Genomic DNA, 18,131 nt, shown 5'->3' on the forward strand with positions numbered 1-18,131 from the left:
ATGTGGGAAAGGGCATCCTTATTCAACGCTGATGGGAATGGTGAATGCTCTGCCCCTTTTGGAAAACAATATAAAAATGTCTAAAAAAAACAAATAAACAGGGAACTCATCAACCCCAAGGACCCAAAATCACTGTTCAGAAAACACATTTGCATTCTTATGTGCATTGCCGCACTATACCCAAATCTGGAAACAACCCATGTGCCCATAAATACTTTTATATAAAGATTTTATCTAGGCAAAATCTAATATAAAATTTCTGTTGTCCTCAAATCATGCTACAAACTAAAAGCATGCTGATAGCCTTTAACTTGTTATCAAAATAATTATTAAAGTTGTGATGATATTTTAATTAATTTACTATCTTTGTAAAATTATAAGCCAGTTTTGTGGCAGCTTTTATCATTGACCTTCCAATGTTCTCTCCAGGTTCATGTCTTTCATTGCATGCAAATATAAGTACCCCTGAACACTACTGGCTCAATCAAGAACTAATTTTTTGGAAAATGCTGTATAAATATCCTGCTCCTTGTCCTGAATATTTAAATTTCCATTTTATTCTTGTATTACTGTAATGAAAATTACAGAATAAAAAGAACAAGGATGTTAACATTTGAAAGACATAAATGTTAACCTGCTGATTAGTAACTGTAAATCAGAGAGAGGTTAATTTTTCTGTGCTTAATTTACTCATTTATGCAATGGTAAAATTAAACTAATAGCCAAGGGGCCAGAGAGATAGTACATAGTACAGTAGGGAGTGCTCTTGCCTTGAAAATGACTCACCTGATTTTGATCTCTGTCTCCCATATGATTCTTTTTTTTTAAATTTATTTTATTCTTTAATTAGTGAATTACCATGAAGGTACAGATACAGATTCACACATTTTCGAGCTTGTTTTTCCCTCATACAATGTTTGCAAACACATCCCTCCACCAGTGCCTATTCTCCACCACCAATAGACCCAGTATCCCTCCCACCCCCCAATCCCATCTCCCCCCCACCCCACCCTGTCTCTGTGGCAGAGCATTCCCTTTTGTTCTCTCTCTCCAATTGGGTGTTCTGGTTTGCAATAGGGGTATTGAGTGGCCATTGTGTTCAGTCTGTAATCTACTTTCAGCAGGAATCTCCCTTCCCAGGCGGGATCTCCAACCACATTTTACTTGGTGTTCCCTTCTCTATCTGAGCTGCCTTTTTCCCCAGCATGTGAAACCAGTTTTTTTTTTTTTTTGGGTCACACCTGGCGGTGCACAGGGGTTACTCCTGGCTCTGCACTCAGGAATCACTCCCTGGAGGTGCTCAGGGGACCATACGGGATGCAGGGAATCGAACCCGGGTCGGCCGCGTGCAAGGCAAACGCCCTACCCGCTGTGCTATCGCTCCAGCCCCGTGAAACCAGTTTTAAAGCCATGGAGCCAACCTACTGGTACTTATTTCTACTATTCTTGGATATTAGTCTCCTACTCTGTTATTTTATATTCCAAAGATGAGTGCAATCTTTCTATATCTGTCTCTCTCTTTCTGACTCATTTCACTTAGCATGATACTTTCCATGTTGATCCACTTATATGATTCTTGAGCACCACTGGGAGTGATTCCCTGAGCCCTGAACCAGAATTAAATCCTGAACACAGCGGGAGAGCTATACTCTCTGCACCCACCAAAAAGAAGGTATCACTGTATCACTGTATCACTGTCATCCCATTGATCAATGATTTGCTTGAGTGGGCACAGTAATGTCTCCATTTGTCCTAGTTCCGACATTTTAGTAGCCTCTGTTTACTCGTCCTTTCCAATGGTGCCACATTAGAGGCTCTTCAGGGTCAGGGGAATGGACCCATCATTGTTACTGTATTTGGCATATGAATACACCACAGGGAGCTCGCCATGCTCTTCCCCGTACAGGCAGTAAACTCTCGGTAGCTTGCCAAGTTCTCCAAGAGGGACAACTAGCCTAATTTTCTGGTTTAAGGAATGTAAATTATTTTTTTCTGTTTCTTGCTTTCAATCAGGTGACCAGGACATCTGAGGTTCACCAGGTCCAGGATAAATGGAGAGTGAGGAACTGAAGGAAAAAAATACAAAAATACTTATTTAAAAGACTTCTTATCATCAGAAAACTAACATTTAATAATTTTGGTTTTACTGAATTCCTTTTTCTGGAAGCTATACAGATCTCTATCCATATTAACAGATGCAGTATACTTGAATTTATATAAAATCCTATAATGCTAGTATATTTATGATTGTAGTTTTATGGTTTCTTATTCAAACCAAATTATTCCACAATCTTTGTATCCTGAATACATTTTTGTATAATTTGATATAGAACTATGAGAAAGTTTTACTTATTTGTATGTGACAGGGGCTACATACTTTGGATTTCATTTAAGACTTGACATGCTAAGTTTATATATATATATTCATGAGGACAAATTAACATGTAGTAAACTTGAAATATTATTGCCTTATTGTTTCATTCTCTAAATGTATGGTAATGTTAACCAACCACAGATGGCACTACCAAATAAAGGTACTTGCAGACATTATGCTGACAACCAGTGTTTCAGTACTGACATAGCTCATCTGTTGAGCTATAGTGGTATGTGGGATGATTTGCACATCATTATACAGCTAAAGGCCTTCCTGAACCTCAATAACTCTAAGCGAGCCCATAACTAAAATTCTCCCTCTCAGCATTTTCTCATGATCACATTGCCTCTGGAGAATGAAGTCACTGCAAAATTTAAATTATTTTAATCAAATTCACATGGCATTTTTATACTTGGAATGCTTCCATACTTAGCCCCCTTCTCCAATTGCAAAATTACTTCATGTTTCACCTTGAAGAATGTGACCTTTTAACATAGCAAGGAAATTCTTTGTAAATTAGACACAGGATATACTATTTAAACATTCATTCAATAAATATGTAAATATTTATTGAACATTTAATATGTGTAAAGTGATAGGTTACATAGAAAATATAAGAATCAGTAAAACTCAGCATTTTTTCTCAAGAGCATTATAATCTGGTTTATAAATAATATGTAACAATATAAAACTAGACTGAGTTTGTAAATAAAATAATTCAGAAAAGATTTTAATATCTTTGATGTAAAGTAGGCTTCAAAATAAATATTAAATCTCTTATAAGCAATTAATCTAACAAACAGTGCAGGGATACTGTAATTTGCTTGGAGAATAAAGCAACATTAGTTTATTTATTTTTTTAAATTTTTAAAAATTTAACTGAATCACTGTGAGATAGTTACAAGCTTTCATGTTTGGGTTACAATCTCACAATGATCAAACACCCATCTCTCCACCAGTGCACATACCCCACCACCAATATCCCGGGTATACCCCCCCCTTTCCCACCCTCCCCCTGCTTCTAAGGCAGACAATATTCCCCATACTCTCTCTACCTTTGGGCGTTTAGCTTGCAACACAGACACTGAGAGGTCATCAAGGCAACATTAGTTTAGAAGCTTATTTTGTACCCATAATATATTCAAGATGAATTAAAGAACTTGGGATAAAATTATAAGACTATATCATTTTATAGTACTATAGAAAAAGTTCTTTCATTCAATTTCAGACAAATAAATCAGAAAATATGATAATTACTTCTTTAAAACTTATGTATTGCAAAACTAGTAAATAAAAATAAATACCTTAGACATTATTTATACAATTCTATGAGAGACATTTAGTCCACAATAAATAAATTTACAAATTGAACTAGTATATTACAAGGTTATGAAAGATGAATATTTAAATCATGTAGGAAAAATGACTTCATTGGTCATTAAAGAAAGGCTAATAAAGAAAGTTAAGAGATTGGTTTTAGACATTTAATTCTCAAAGACTTCTAAATGACATGCTAATGCTAACAATGAAATATAAACTCATTTATGATGGAATAGTGAGTTGACTCAAACTTGCTTATAATCAGTTGACAATGTGCAATATTTTTTTAAATAATTGTTATATTAATTTTATGTCTGGTATTAATCTTTTATGGATAGAAAAGTATAAGAAATTATGGACGTTTGTGGGTAGGCTTTTGCCTTGTGTGCGGCCGAGATCCCTGGTATCCCATATGGTTCCCCAAGCACTTCCAGGAGTGATTCCTGAGTACAGAGCCAGGAGTAATCCCTGAGATCCACCAGGTGTGACCCCAAAACAAAAACAAAAACAAAAAAAAAGATAAAGAAAAGAGAGAGAGAGAGAGAGAGAGAGAGAGAGGAAGAAAGAAGGAAAGAAAGAAAGAAAGAAAGAAAGAAGGAAAGAAAGAAAGAAAGAAAGAAAGAAAGAAAGAAAGAAGGAAGGAAGGAAGGAAGGAAGGAAGGAAGGAAGGAAGGAAGGAAGGAAGGAAGGAAGGAAGGAAGGAAGGAAGGAAGGAAGGAAGGAAGGAAGAAGAAGAAGAAAGAAAGAAAGAAAGAAAGAAAGAAAGAAAGAAAGAAAGAAAGAAAGAAAGAAAGAAAGAAAGAAAGAAAGAAAGAAAGAAAGAAAGAAAGAAAGAAAGAAAGAAAGGAAATGCAATCACAATAAAAACCACAAATACTATTTTTGGTTATTTAAATTCTTTTCAAGTTAAAGTATCAGAGAGAGGAGGCTTTTTAATACAAATTCAAACAGCCAGATTTATGCAAAATTTTTAATGTACTATTGTTCTCAGAGTTGTATGCTACAAAAAGAATCTGTTCTGATTAGTTAAAAAATTTTATTAATCCCACCTTAGTGAAGTGTCGGCTGTCTTTTTCCTATTTAAGGCCTTCTTGGCTGTGTTAAGTTCAAGCTGTTGATGTCCTGTTCTTAAACCTTCATCCTTTTTGCGCCAGGAGAGTTTTTCTTCTGAAACCCAAATCTAAACTGGTTGTTCTCTTCTTAAACCCGCCTGTGGCCTCTCTTAATGTTATTCCCCAAACTCTCTATAGGCCATGTGCGGAATCTTTAGCCCTTACCCTGAGCCTTGAAAACTATGACTCCAAATTACATTCCTAGTGTCACTTTCTATAACATCTCCTTTCCCCTTCCCAACTCCAACCGCCCAGGCTCTATAGCACAGAATCCTTAATTCTAACAAGTGCTCTCACTCGTCTTTTAATAGGCTTTGTCTTCAACCGCACATGTTTTGTCCTCTTTTCATGTATATACTTGTTAGTCAAGGATCTTTTATAATATTTTTTTAAGTGGAGTAAAATAGTTTTATTTAAAGAAATTTACTAAGAGAAATGTGTTCAATAAAGAACACCAGCTTCCCCAGTATAGAAAAAGTTTTTTTGTTTGCTTTTTTGTGCTTGGGCCAACGCAGTTGTGCTCAGGGCTTACTCATGATTCTGTGCCCAGAAGTTCACCATGGTGGGTCTCAAGACATTATATGGGGTACGGGGAGCTGAGGGGGGGAGGGGATATGCCTTGGACTGGCCACATGTAAAAGCCATTTTTACTGAGTTTCTCTGTATTTTTACAGGCAGAATCTACAATGTCTTTTACTTGGACTTAATCTTTAAATAAATTTTAATTAAAAAGTAACTTGGGGGTGGGGATTTGGGCCACAGCCATCTGTATTTAGGGCTTACTCCTGGCTCTGTGCTCATTGATCATAACTGAAAGTGCTCAGGGGATCTGCTTGCAAGGCAAGTACCTTATCCATAGTACTAAATGGCCAAAATGTAAAGTTTTTAGAAAAGATATTGCATTTTTATAACAAATTTTATTCATTTTACTTTTATGTCACGAATCACAAAATCCCCATTAATCATCGATTTCTTGAGCGGGCTCAGTAACCTCTCCATTCATCCTTTCCCTGAGATCGTAGAAGTCTCTCTCGACTCGGCCCTCCCAACGATGTTGCACTGGAGGCACTTTCAGGGTCAGGGGAATGAGATTCAGCTTGTTACTGGATTTAGCATATGAATACATCATGGGAAGCTTGCAAGGCTGTCCCATGTGGGTAGGAAACTCTCAGAAGCTTGCTAGTTTCTCCCAGAGGGAGAAGAAGCCTATAAGATATCCCTTCTGGGAGCTCGCTTTTAAGTCTCTGGATGTTGGCTGTTGATGGGATCACACACACCTGGGTTCCTCTGCCAGTACCTTCTTGCGTGAGGCCTGTCTAAACGTGTGGGAGGGGCCTCAAGCATGGCTGTAGCTAGGTTCCGGTGGTCTTCGGCCACTGGGAGCTCTGCTCGGGTTGGGGAGGGAAGCTAGAGCCCATCCCCTCCGAGGGGCCCCAGGGAAGACAGCCAGGCATGCGGGCAAGAGACTCTACTTTTATGTAGCTGTGTTTATTTACTACTTTCATTATTGTCACATGGCCTTCATGAATAGGTTTCAATATTATAGATTATTCCCTAGAAAATGTATTGTTAAATTTGCTTAAGTATGCTCTGTGGTTGCATCAGATTTGGGCAGTTAAACAGATGGCATACACAAACTGAATGATTTGAGAATTTGTTAATAAAGAACTATTTATAAACATGAGGACCGGGCGTCAGTGATAGTGCAGTAATCCTGAATTAGAAACTGTAGAAGGATGTTTCCCTCCCCTGTCTTGAAAGGAGGAGTGCATTACTGAAACACAGATATTGAGTGTGTGCACATCATCCGACAGGCTCTGTCACTTGTCTACAAGAGTCACAGCCAGTCTAAGGTCATCTGCAGAAAAGAGACAGTGAGAATAAATACCCTATTTAATTCTTTTCTCCTTCTCCAATTTCTTGTTAAGACATATTATTGACCATCTCCAACCCAGGGATTGGCTTTAGCCAGAGTTTTTAAGTACTGGCATCTCGGAGAAGAGCATAAAGTGAATGGGAAAATGTTGGAAAAAATGCAAGATACCGGACATATTCCTAAGATTGGACGTTGCTTATATAGTTTTTGATCATTTTAATTGCTGACGTATTTTCACAAATCTTATTCCAATTCTCAAATATCTAAGACTCTTTTCTTGGGAAAAATTCTCAAGGTAAAATTACTGGGTCAGAGGTTAGATACATTCTCATAGCTCCTGGCACTTCCTGCCAAATAGCTTTGCTTTTCCAAAGGGCCCAGAAAAAAAGGACTAAAGCACTGAAGACGTTTTGTCTATTTTAGTTCCTATTCTTGTGAAATGAAGAAAGAAAGGTACCGATCATGATTTGTTAGAAGAAAACAGGACAAATAATTGTCTTGACTTCAATCAATTTCTACTTTCTAAACTCTTATCAGTGCCCCAATCCATGGAAGCCAGAGAATTAGTGACCCTTTAATGCATGTAATCTACAAGGCACACTTCCTGTGACACAGAGAAGGCAAAGAGTTTCCCTTTAGGATAGGTTAATGGAAAATATTACAATATTTGGTATTTTATTTTGTTTTTGTTTTAGTAAGGCAAAGCAGTTTTATTGAACAAAACTCACTTAGAAAGATGTGAGAAGAGAGATAGAGGGAAAATGTGTTTAAGAGAGAACCCAGGGAGCAAAGAATCAGAGACAAGCAAGTGAGATGCATGTTCAAGGGAGAACGTAGACTTGAAGATCAGGCAAGCCTGAACATTTGTTTTTAAAGAAAAGCAAATATTCAGGTAAAAAGATCGATTTTGCTGAGATAGCCACAATTAACTTTGGCAAGATTATCAAAAGAAATACAAAAATTTGTCTTCAGTTTAATTTGACTTATTTGTTCAACAAAACATTACATTCATCTGAAATGGGACCCAGTTGTTTACTAGAACTTTCTAAATCTTATTGATTAAAAAAACACAGGTCCAAGAATCAAATACGATGATATTTTTAAAACTTGCTGCTCATTTTTGTTCAAAGTCTTTAGAAATTTAATGATTTTGGGGGGTCAGATGTCTTAAAACCAATAGCTTTTTGCAAAATTCTATTTTTAACTTCCCTTTAATAATTATAATATTGGTCACAACTCTGCCTGCATTTCTACAAGACAGTGAGCTGGAGCTATGTTAATTGTTGCCATGTAAGATGTCCAGACTTGGGGGCTGGAGCCAAAGTACAGCGGGTAGGGCATTTGCCTTGCACGTGGCCAATGCAGGTTCGATTCCCAGCATCCCATATGGTTCCCCGAGCACTACCAGGGGTAATTCCTGAATGTATGAGCCAGGAGTAACCCCTGTGCATCTCCAGGTGTGACCAAAAACCAAAAAAAGAGAAAACCAAAAAAAAAGTCTCAACTTTATTGTTTGAATCCATTACTAATTTTCATTGCAATCATATTATTACTTTGAATGTATTTCTTCTTGGCTGCTCATATGTGTGAACAAATGTGCATACTTGCTATAAATATTAGCATTCAGAATCTTTGCTCATGACTTTTCACTTACAAAGTGTTCAGTGCCCATTCTCCAACTCTGTTTCCTTAGGCTCAGCTAAGACAATCAATGCTGCAAGAACTACTCTAAAGCTAGTGGAATATGTCAAGAACTACTCTAAAGCTAGTGGAATATCATTGAATACGAACCTCTTTAAAATTTACCAGGATATTTTCTGTACCTGAACCCTCACTTTTCTTTTCTTTTTTAAATTTTATTGAATCACTCTGAGATAGTTACAAGCTTTCATGTTTGGGTTACAATCACACAATGAACCCTCACTTTCCTATTGCACCTGTTTCTGTTCACTTGTATCACTTGTCATTCTGTTGATCATCAATTTGCTTGAGCAGGTACCAATAATATCTCCATTCGACCCTGTTGCATGCTAGCGTAGCTCAATGGCATCTGCTCACTCGAGGAACACAAAGAGTCTCAAACCATTTGTTCATGGTCTTGACAAAGAAGTTTGACCATCTCGTAGGTAGGCAGCCAGGTGTTCTTTTGACATCCCGTGGAAGCCAGTCGGTAACGGCTCTAGTCCAGCAGTTGTCTCCAAATCGCATTATATGTCTGGCCCATCTGATTTTCGATGCCTTGGCAAAGGAGACAGCGTCCCTGACTCTCAATTGTCAACAGAGGTCAGAACTCCTGATTCCTTCTCTCACTTGAGTGAAACGTGATACTCCAAGCATAACTCTTTCCATTCCTCTTTGGGAGACCCAAATAGTGTGTTACCTATTTTCGAAGGGCCCAGGTCTCTAAGGTATATGTTAGTGTATATGTTAGGTCTCTAATATATATGTTAGAGTCAAAAAGATGTGCCCGGAGTCAGAGGTTCTTCATCCTCTTAACCACTTGACTCTCTTGAAGACATTCCATGATGTTCTCTTCCTCCTGCGCAGCTCAGGTATCAGGTCATTTGTTATGTTGAGTTTCGACCTAGGTACTTATAACTTTTGCATTCAGAGATGTTCTTTCCATTGAGAGCAAATGAAATGTCAGAGACTAGTCCGTTTCTCATAAACATTGTCTTCATGAGATTCAGGTGCAGTCTGACCTTTCCACACTCACGGTCAAAGTTGGCCAGCATTTGTGCCGCCTGGCTAATGGTCGGTGTTATTAAAATGATGTCATCAGCAGAGCAGAGGTGGTATAGTTGCCGACTGTCTCATCTCACTCCCATTCCTTCCCATTCCAGTAATCGCATGACATTCTTGAGGGTGGCACTGAAGAGTTTTGGTGAAATAGTATCACCCTGCTGAACTCCTCTCTTTATGTCAATGAACACTTTCTTGTAGAATGGTGAGATACTGGTGGTGAATCCATAATACAGCTCACAGAGGATCCTGATGTACTGAGTTTGAATGCTCTGTTTGGTTAGAGCTTCAATGACCGCTTCAGTCTCAACAGAATGAAAGACCGTCTTTAAATTAATGCATGTTAGAAAGAGCAGCATCTTGAACTCTCACGAAACCTCAATGAGGTTGGTCCCCATGTGGATATGGTCGATCGTGCTGAATCCTTTTTGGAACCTGGCTTGCTCGCATGGTTGTCCTTTGTCTAGTGTTCTGCCAATCCTATTCAGGATGACTCAAGTGAGCAATTTGTAGATGATGGACAGTAGGCAGATTGGGCAATAGTTGCTGATGTCGTGTATGTCTCCCTTCTTGTACAACAGAATGGTCCTGATGGTTTTCCATTGAGATGGAACCTTGCATTCAGACAGGTAGCGTGTGAAGAGCTGATCCAGTGTATTGATGAGTACTGGCGGCAGATTCTTCAGGTATTCGGGTCTGACCTTGTCTCGACCGGGTGCTGTATACTTCTTTTCCAATGAAATGGCCTGTCTGATTTTGGAAGGAAGAACACTGGGAACAACATAACCATCCTGCAGAATTTGGTATGTGGGCAGGTGGATGTGGCTATCGAAGAGATCCCAGTAGAAGTTGTGGATAAATTTCTCTATTGCCCTTCTAGAAGATGTGATGGATCCATTAGGATTTTGGAAGGCAGTCATCTTTATCTTGTAGTTGGCAAAGGACAGGTGAGCATTGCGAATACCTTTCCCAGCTTCTGCTGCATCAGCCAACTGCTGCTCTTCCTTCTTTGAGGTCTTCCTTTATCACTTCTCTGCACAGCTTTGCATGCTCAGACGTTAGCTTGTGATTGCCTGAGGCTCGTGCCAAACCATATTGGCGAATGAGCTCGGGAGTTTTCAAAGACAGGCATCTTCTTTTTGTGTCTTTCTCTCTCACGGCATTTCTCATACAATCATGGAGGTGCTGTTATGTTATATTTATACTTCTGATAACACTGTCCAATTGTTTTTTAATTCCTGACACTAAGGAATAAATTATTTACTCTTGTGGATACTAAACACAATACTAGAAAGCTGTGCAAGTGAATATATACATACAATTGGGCATCAATGGGTTTTGCAATTTACATAAGTATCACTTGTATCACTTGTCTTCCCGTTGATCTTCGATTTGCTCGAGTGGGCGCCAGTAATGTCTCCATTTGTCCCTGTCATGTGCTAGTGTAGCCCAATGATATCTGTTCGCTCCAGGAACAGGAAGAGCCTCAAATCGTTCATTCAGAGTTTTGAATTTACATAAGGTGTTCAGTAAAACATTAGATCTAATACACTTAAGAAACAATTTTTACATATTCTTTTTTCTTTTCTAATTTTTTTGTTCCTTGTTCATGTTTATGGTGCTCAGGTGATGCTGAGGGCTTACTCTGACTTACTCCTGGCTCTGTGCTCAAGGACCAATCCATAGGTAGTCTCAAGGATCAAACCCAGGCCAGCCCTGTGCAAGACAAATGCCCTACCTGCTGTATTTCTCTCTGGCCTATAAATATTTTAGGGTACTAGAAAGGCAGCATTTAAAGGACTTAATGGATCACCTTAAATATTTTGTCTACTTGGAAAGCAATGTATCTTTAGAGAAGGAAGAGAAATAACTGGCAGCTTAATTGCTATCAGACCTCCTTTTAGAAGAACACTAGAGAAATTTTATTCAGAATAAATTTTAAGCCAAGTATGCTTAAACTTTTTTAAAAATATTGCCTATTCAGTTAAAAATTATTCTAAAAATTTATTCTGTCTTGTTTCTCTTTTTTAGGTTATAGGGAAGAAGATTCAAGGACATATTACAATACAGTTTCATTTATGTTTTGAGGAAGACAAAATAATTTTTGCTAACCAAAAATTGTATTATTAAGATTAAGCAAAAATCAAAGGAATAAAGTACTTTGTGGGATATAATAGATTAAATAAGTGATTAATGCTAGGTGATTAAAAACTGTATTTTAAGAATAGCTCAAGAAGTTCTCTCAAAGTTTGGCTATTATGAGAGCTAAAAAAATCCTGGAGAAACTGATCAAATAAGGTCAGGAAATTTAGAATGGTGACAGAGTGGGGTAAGGTTTGATGTGGGAGATAAAATCCTAGAGTGTGTGTAAATTTTAAGAATTGAAACGAAGAGCTTTAGTATACACACACACACACACACACACACACACACACATATATATATATGTGTGCATTCACACATTCACACGGCTGCATTCAAGGCAAATATATATATATGTATGTATATGCGACCAACCCAGGTTTAATTCCCAGCATCTCACATGGTCCCCTGAACACCACTATCGGGAGTGATTCCTGAGTGCAGAGCCAGGAGTAACCCCTGAGCATCGCCGGGTGTGACCCAAAAAGCAAAAAAAAAAAAAGAGCTATGCTAGGAGTATCATGTCTCACTCCAGTGAGAGAAGGAATCTGGAGTTCTGACCTCTGTCAACAATCAAGAATCAAGAACGCTGTCTCGTTTCGCAAGGCATTGAAAATCAGATGGGCTGGACATGTAATGCGATTCAGAGATGACCGCTGGACTAGAGCTGTTAGCGACTGGATTCCACAGGACATCAAAAGACCACGTGGCCACCCACCAATGAGATGGTCAGACTTCTTCGTCAAAACCCTGAATGAACGATTTGAGGCTTTTCCTGTTCCTGGAGCAAGCAGATATCATTTGGCTACACTCACACATGACAGGGACAAATGGAGACATTACTGGTGCCTGTTTGAGCAAATTGAAGATCAAAGGGATGACAAGTGATACAAGTGATATAAGCACTGTCGTTCCATTGTTCATTGATTTGCTTGAGCAGGCACCAGTAACGTCTCCATTGTGAGACTTGTTGCTACTGTTTTTGTCATATCGAATATGCCACTTAGCTTGCCAGGCTCTGCCATGCAGGCAGGGATACTCTCGGTAGCTTTTCAGGCTCTCAGAGAGGGACGGAGGAATCGAACCTGGGTCGGCTGCATTCAAGGCAAATGCTCTACCCACTGTGCTATCGCTTCAGCTCTGATAGATTGATTCTTATTCTTCAAGTGTATCCTAGTGCCTAAGAGTATGCTAAGTTGCTTTCTATTCATCTTATTTTTCAATTATCAAAGATAATTATGACCTCAGTACTATTATTATCACCATTTTTTTAGAAGAGGAAACTGAATCACAAGCAATAAAATAACTTGCTCAATATCATTTTGTAAATACTGGAGTTAGGATTTCAACATACTTTCTCTGATTCAGGAATTAATGCTTTTAACAGTAGCAATATTCTAGCTGAAATAGGCAAAGCGGCATACAATTAGCACTTGAAAATTTTAGAGTTCCAGTCCCCATTTAATAATAGCATAAAATTAGGGAAAGTCCTTATGGTTGTGGGTTTAACAGATAAGAATCAAAAAACATAGATAAGTTGAGAATTTTATTAAATTGGTATTTTCCTTTGATAATATTTTGAAAAGAAAAACAGTTTTTAGACTTTATTCTTACCACAAATGTAATAATAACATGTTCAGAAAAGCTTATTGTCATGATGAAATAGCACATTTTTGCCAAGATAATTATTCTAATAATAGGCTATTTCACATTTTCCCTCTCTCCACCCAAATGATTTTTTTCAAATGTGCAGACTTTCATATGCTTGGTATCTGAGGGTTACGGTTGTACATTTGCCTAACTGTTGCTTTCTTTTGGGGTGGGGTAAGGTAAGCTCTATTTAGAAAGATATGAACCTCACCAGGATAACACCGGTCAGCCTCCCCCAACAACTCCCCCCTCGCCCTCTTCTGATCTTCTGGGATTTATTTATTTGCAAGTCTCTGAGTCAAGGCCAATAATGAGTTCTATGGTGCCAGAAACAGTTCGTGGGTGTGACTGCCAGGCACCCAGAAGAACAAGGAGGCAGGGGCAGAGTAATGTATCTTTTTTCAGAAGATACTTTGTCATGCATGAGGCTCATCCTGTCAGTCCTTTTTTGGTCATCATCTTGAACTGTCAGTTTTACAAGTCATTTGATTTAGTTGACACTCCAGGGACCCAATTCTGATACTGACTAATTTTTGAAGGACTGGGTGATATGGGCCACACCTAGCAGGACAGATATATACCACAACATCTTTATCCATTGATCTGTCATTTAACATTTGTGTTGTTCCCTTATTCCTGTTATTGTTTAAGAATGACAATAAAATTGTCATACACATATCTTTTGAATCAATATTTTTTTATTTGAGAGTCACCATATATTATTAATCTAATCATCTATCAATGTACAATTTGGATACTGCCAAACCTCAGCTATTTAAATAATGCCACAATAAGTATTGGGGACAATACTTAGTGATAGCACAGAGGGTAGGACATTTGCCTTGCACGCGACCAACCCAGGTTCTATTCTTCTGCCCCTCTTAGAGAGCCTGGCAAGCTACCGAGAGTATCTTGCCCATATGACAGAGCCTAGCTACCTGTGGTGTATTTGATATGCCAAAAACAGTAACAAGTCTTACAATGGAGACATTACTGTTGCCCTCTTGAACAAATCAATGAGCAATGGGATGACAGTGATATAGTGAAGTATTGGGAAGGATATAAATTTTTGTATGGTTTTTTAAAAATATTTCTTTATTCCTGGTACAAATATCTGGCAGAGTCTCTTGCCCCTATGTCTGGCTGTCTTCAACTGGGGTCCCTCAGAGCAGGGCAGGTTGAGTTTCCCTCCCCTCCCTGAGCAGAGCCTCGGCAGCTGAAGACCTCCGGAACCCAGCCACAGCCATGCTCAAGACCCCTCTCCACATGTTTGGATGAGCCTCACACATGATGGAACCGGAAGAGGAACCCAGGTGCGCAGACCCAGGGCTGAGATCTTCAAGCCTGCTCATATCGGGACTGGGCCTCCTCCACCCAGACCCCCCATTTTCCAGTAGCTTGGCAGCCACACCCACAAACTGCCCCCAGCGCCCTGTAATCCCAACAATGGCCAAGATCCAGAGACTAAAATAACGCTCCCAGAGGCATGTGGCTGCATTTGCAGCTGCACGACCTCTTACAGCTTAGTTCTCCCTCTCAGAGAACCTGACAAGGTACCAAGAGCATCCTGCCCACATGGCAGAGCCTGGCAAGCTCTTTGTGGCGTATTCAATATACCAAATACAGTAACAATGATGGGTCTCAGTCCCCTTACCCTGAAAGAGCCTCCAATGTGGCACTGCTGGAAAGAAAGAGTAGAGAGGCTGCTAAAATCTCAGGGCTAGGATGAATACAGATATTACTGGTGCTGCTCGAGAAAACCTATGATCAACGGGATGACAGTAACAGTGACAGTGATAAATATCTAGAAATAAAATCACTGGATCATATATTTCTAATTTTAGTATTTTGAAGGTATTCTTCCATTTTTAAGAGTTCTACCTGTTTAACTTTCCATAAATAGTGAAGAACACCCTTTTTCTACACAAACCCTCCAACTTATTGTTGTTCTTTTTGTTATAAGCCATTTTCACAGTGGGAGGTGACGTTTCATTATAGTTTTAACTTGTGTTACCCTAATAATTAGTGATGATGGGAATCTTTCCATGTAATATCAGACATCTATATGTCTTTTTTTAAAATTTTTGGGTCACACCCGGCGATGCACAGGGGTTACTCCTGGCTCTGCACTCAGGAATCACCCCTGGCAGTGCTCAGGGGACCATATGGGATGCTGGGATTCGAACCTGGGTCGGCTGGGTGCAAGGCAAACGCCCTACCCGCTGTGCTATTCCTCCAGCCCCCTAGACATCTATATGTCTTTTTTAGAGAAGAATCAAAACCTTTTGCTCATTTTGTGGTATGTGTGTTTATCTTTGCTGTGCAATTGTATTAGTTCTTTGTACATTTTGAATATTAACATTTGTATTAATAAATGTATTATGGGGAAATGTATTATGGATACAAATGTATGAATCTTCCATTCAGTAGACTCTTTTTTTTGCTTTTTGTGTCACACCCGGTGATGCACAGGGATTACTCCTGACTGTGCACTCAGGAATTACTCCTGGCGGTGCTCAGGACCTACCTGCTATGCTATGGCTCCAGCCCCCCATTCAGTAGATTTTTTGGTCTGTTTATATTTTTTTTTATTTGTTTGGTTTTGGATATGCACCTAGAAGTGCTCCAGGGCTATTCCTGGCTAGGTGCTTGGAGCTCACTCATGATGACTCACTGAAGAACATATGAAACTCTAGCGATTGAACCTGGAGCCTCCTGCATGGAAAATGTGTTGTCTAGTGCATTGGCTTTCTTTTTGTGGTTAATATCTAATTTCATAGCATCATGAACCAAGAAATACTTGGTATATATTCACTTTCATAAATTTGTTGAAATTTGCTTTGTGTCCAGAAATCTTCTATTTTTGAAATGTTCTGTGGTTACTTTAAAAAGTATAAGTTCTAATGTAAATTTATATTTGGGTGAAATGTTTTTATAGATGTCTGTCAAGCCTGTCTGCTCTAGTTAGTCATGTAGGACTATTATTTTCTTATTTGTTTTCTCCTGAGTCAATCTGCTTATCATTGTAGTGGGATGTTATGATTTTTTATTGTTATTGCATTAATGTCAACACATTTCTTAGTTATATTAACACTTGCTTATTACATTTTGGTGCTCCTTTATTTGGTGCATACACAAACACATGAAAGCACACATACACATATATACATATTATGACTTTATTTAAACACTGTGGTTTAAAAATTGTTCATAATACAATGATTTCAGGTGTTCAATGTTCTAACACCAAGCCCACCACCAATGTGACTTTTCCATCACTGTCCCCAGTTTTCCACCCACATCCCAGTTCTACCCTTTAGTAGGCATAAAATAATTTATTTTATATTGCTTGCTACAACAAAATGGTAGGTGAAATTATTAAAAATAGTTCAGTAAAAAAAAGTTTGTGAAAATTCTTATATGTAACAATAGTTTTATTTAAAGTCATTGTCTAGGGATTTACTGAGCTGTTTGTTACCAATTATTATTTTTGTTTATTATTATTTTGTTATTTTAATAATTTAAAATTAAAATACAAATTATTTTAATAATTTGTTATCATTTTGGCTTATTGAGTTTAGAGAACTTTTCTGCTTCTTTCCCATCTAATCTGCTGTGCTCTTAATGAGCTGTCAGTATTGTGGGCTTTAGAAGTACCTCATGTATGTGGTTACATATTCCAGGAGCCCCAGGATCTATACAACTGGGATGATTCTTGACCTGTGCCCCTCTCAAGGAGGTCCCAGAGTTTTCAGTTCCAAGATTGGAGTATCTGTGACTTCCATGGGCGAGGCATCTCTTCCAAGATTTCTTCGGAAGTTGGATCGTTGCATGAGACTGTGGGAGATGGGTGTGACTGGGAGGGCTTCCAGCAATACAGACGGGGAAATTGCAGGGAAGCTAAGCTGTCTGGCCCTACTCTGAGACGGCCCCAGAGTTTTTAGCCCACAGATTTGTATGCTTTTGAGTTTTGTCAACTTGGCATCTCTCCCAAGATTAGTCGTGAAGCAGTGAAGCTGGACTGCTTAGAAAGCAGAGGCTGTGGCGTGTGAATGCAGCTGCCAGGGCTTCGGCAGAGTGAGGAAGGCCTTAGAGTTTTCAGCTCAAAGACAGGTGTACCTGTCTATTTCTATCATCTTAGCATTTCTTCCGAGATTAGTCATTTATATGGTGGAGGCTGTGGGGTGTCCACATATATATTTTTTAATAAGTGTAATCTCTTGCACTGTTAAACCCTCAATCATTGTCACTGTCACTGTCATCCCATTGCTCATCGATTTGCTTGAGCGGGCACCAGTAATGTCTCCATTGTGAGACTTGTTACTATTTTTGGCATGTTGAATACGCCCCGGGTAGCTTGCCTGGCTCTGCTGTGCAGGCGAGATACTCTCGGTAGCTTGCCGGGCTCTTCAAGAGGGGCGGAGGAATCTATACTTTCAGGGATCATTTCTATAGTATGTTACTAGAGAAGTTTCTCTGATCGTGTAGAGCACCCTCAAACATTAATTATATAATATCAATATCCTTTGTAAACCTGGAAGTTGATACTGTCTGATATGATTATAAGTATGCCTGCCTTTTAATATGACCTTTTCATGCAGGATTATTTTCCAGTCTTTTAGTTTAAGCCTATACTTGTCAGAGAAGCAAGATATTATCCGTGTAGGCAGATAAAGGTTGGATTTCGATTTTTAGTCTAGTTAGCCAATCTATTTCTGTTTGTCTATGCCTTTTCATCTTACTAATATTTAAAGTAGTTGTTAAAAATATGTATTTATTGCTATTGTATAGAGTTTTTAGATGTTTTCCTGATGTTTTGCCATTATTTTTTTACTCTTATTTTCTTCCCTTGCACTTTAACATCTTCCTGTTGTGCTATGCTTGAGTTTCATATAATTTCTTATGTTTTTCTTCC

The 18,131-nt window shown here is 38.6% G+C and overlaps 1 pseudogene; it reads left to right on the top strand.

Annotated features, from left to right (window-relative positions):
* The first annotated feature begins 17,640 nt into the window (after positions 1 to 17,640).
* LOC129401201 (small nucleolar RNA U3) lies at positions 17,641 to 17,776 on the top strand (annotated as a pseudogene).
* The last annotated feature ends 355 nt before the right edge of the window (positions 17,777 to 18,131 follow it).

Source organism: Sorex araneus, chromosome 1 (genome assembly GCF_027595985.1).
Source record: "Sorex araneus isolate mSorAra2 chromosome 1, mSorAra2.pri, whole genome shotgun sequence".
In the NCBI taxonomy this organism is placed as follows: Eukaryota; Metazoa; Chordata; class Mammalia; order Eulipotyphla; family Soricidae; genus Sorex; species Sorex araneus.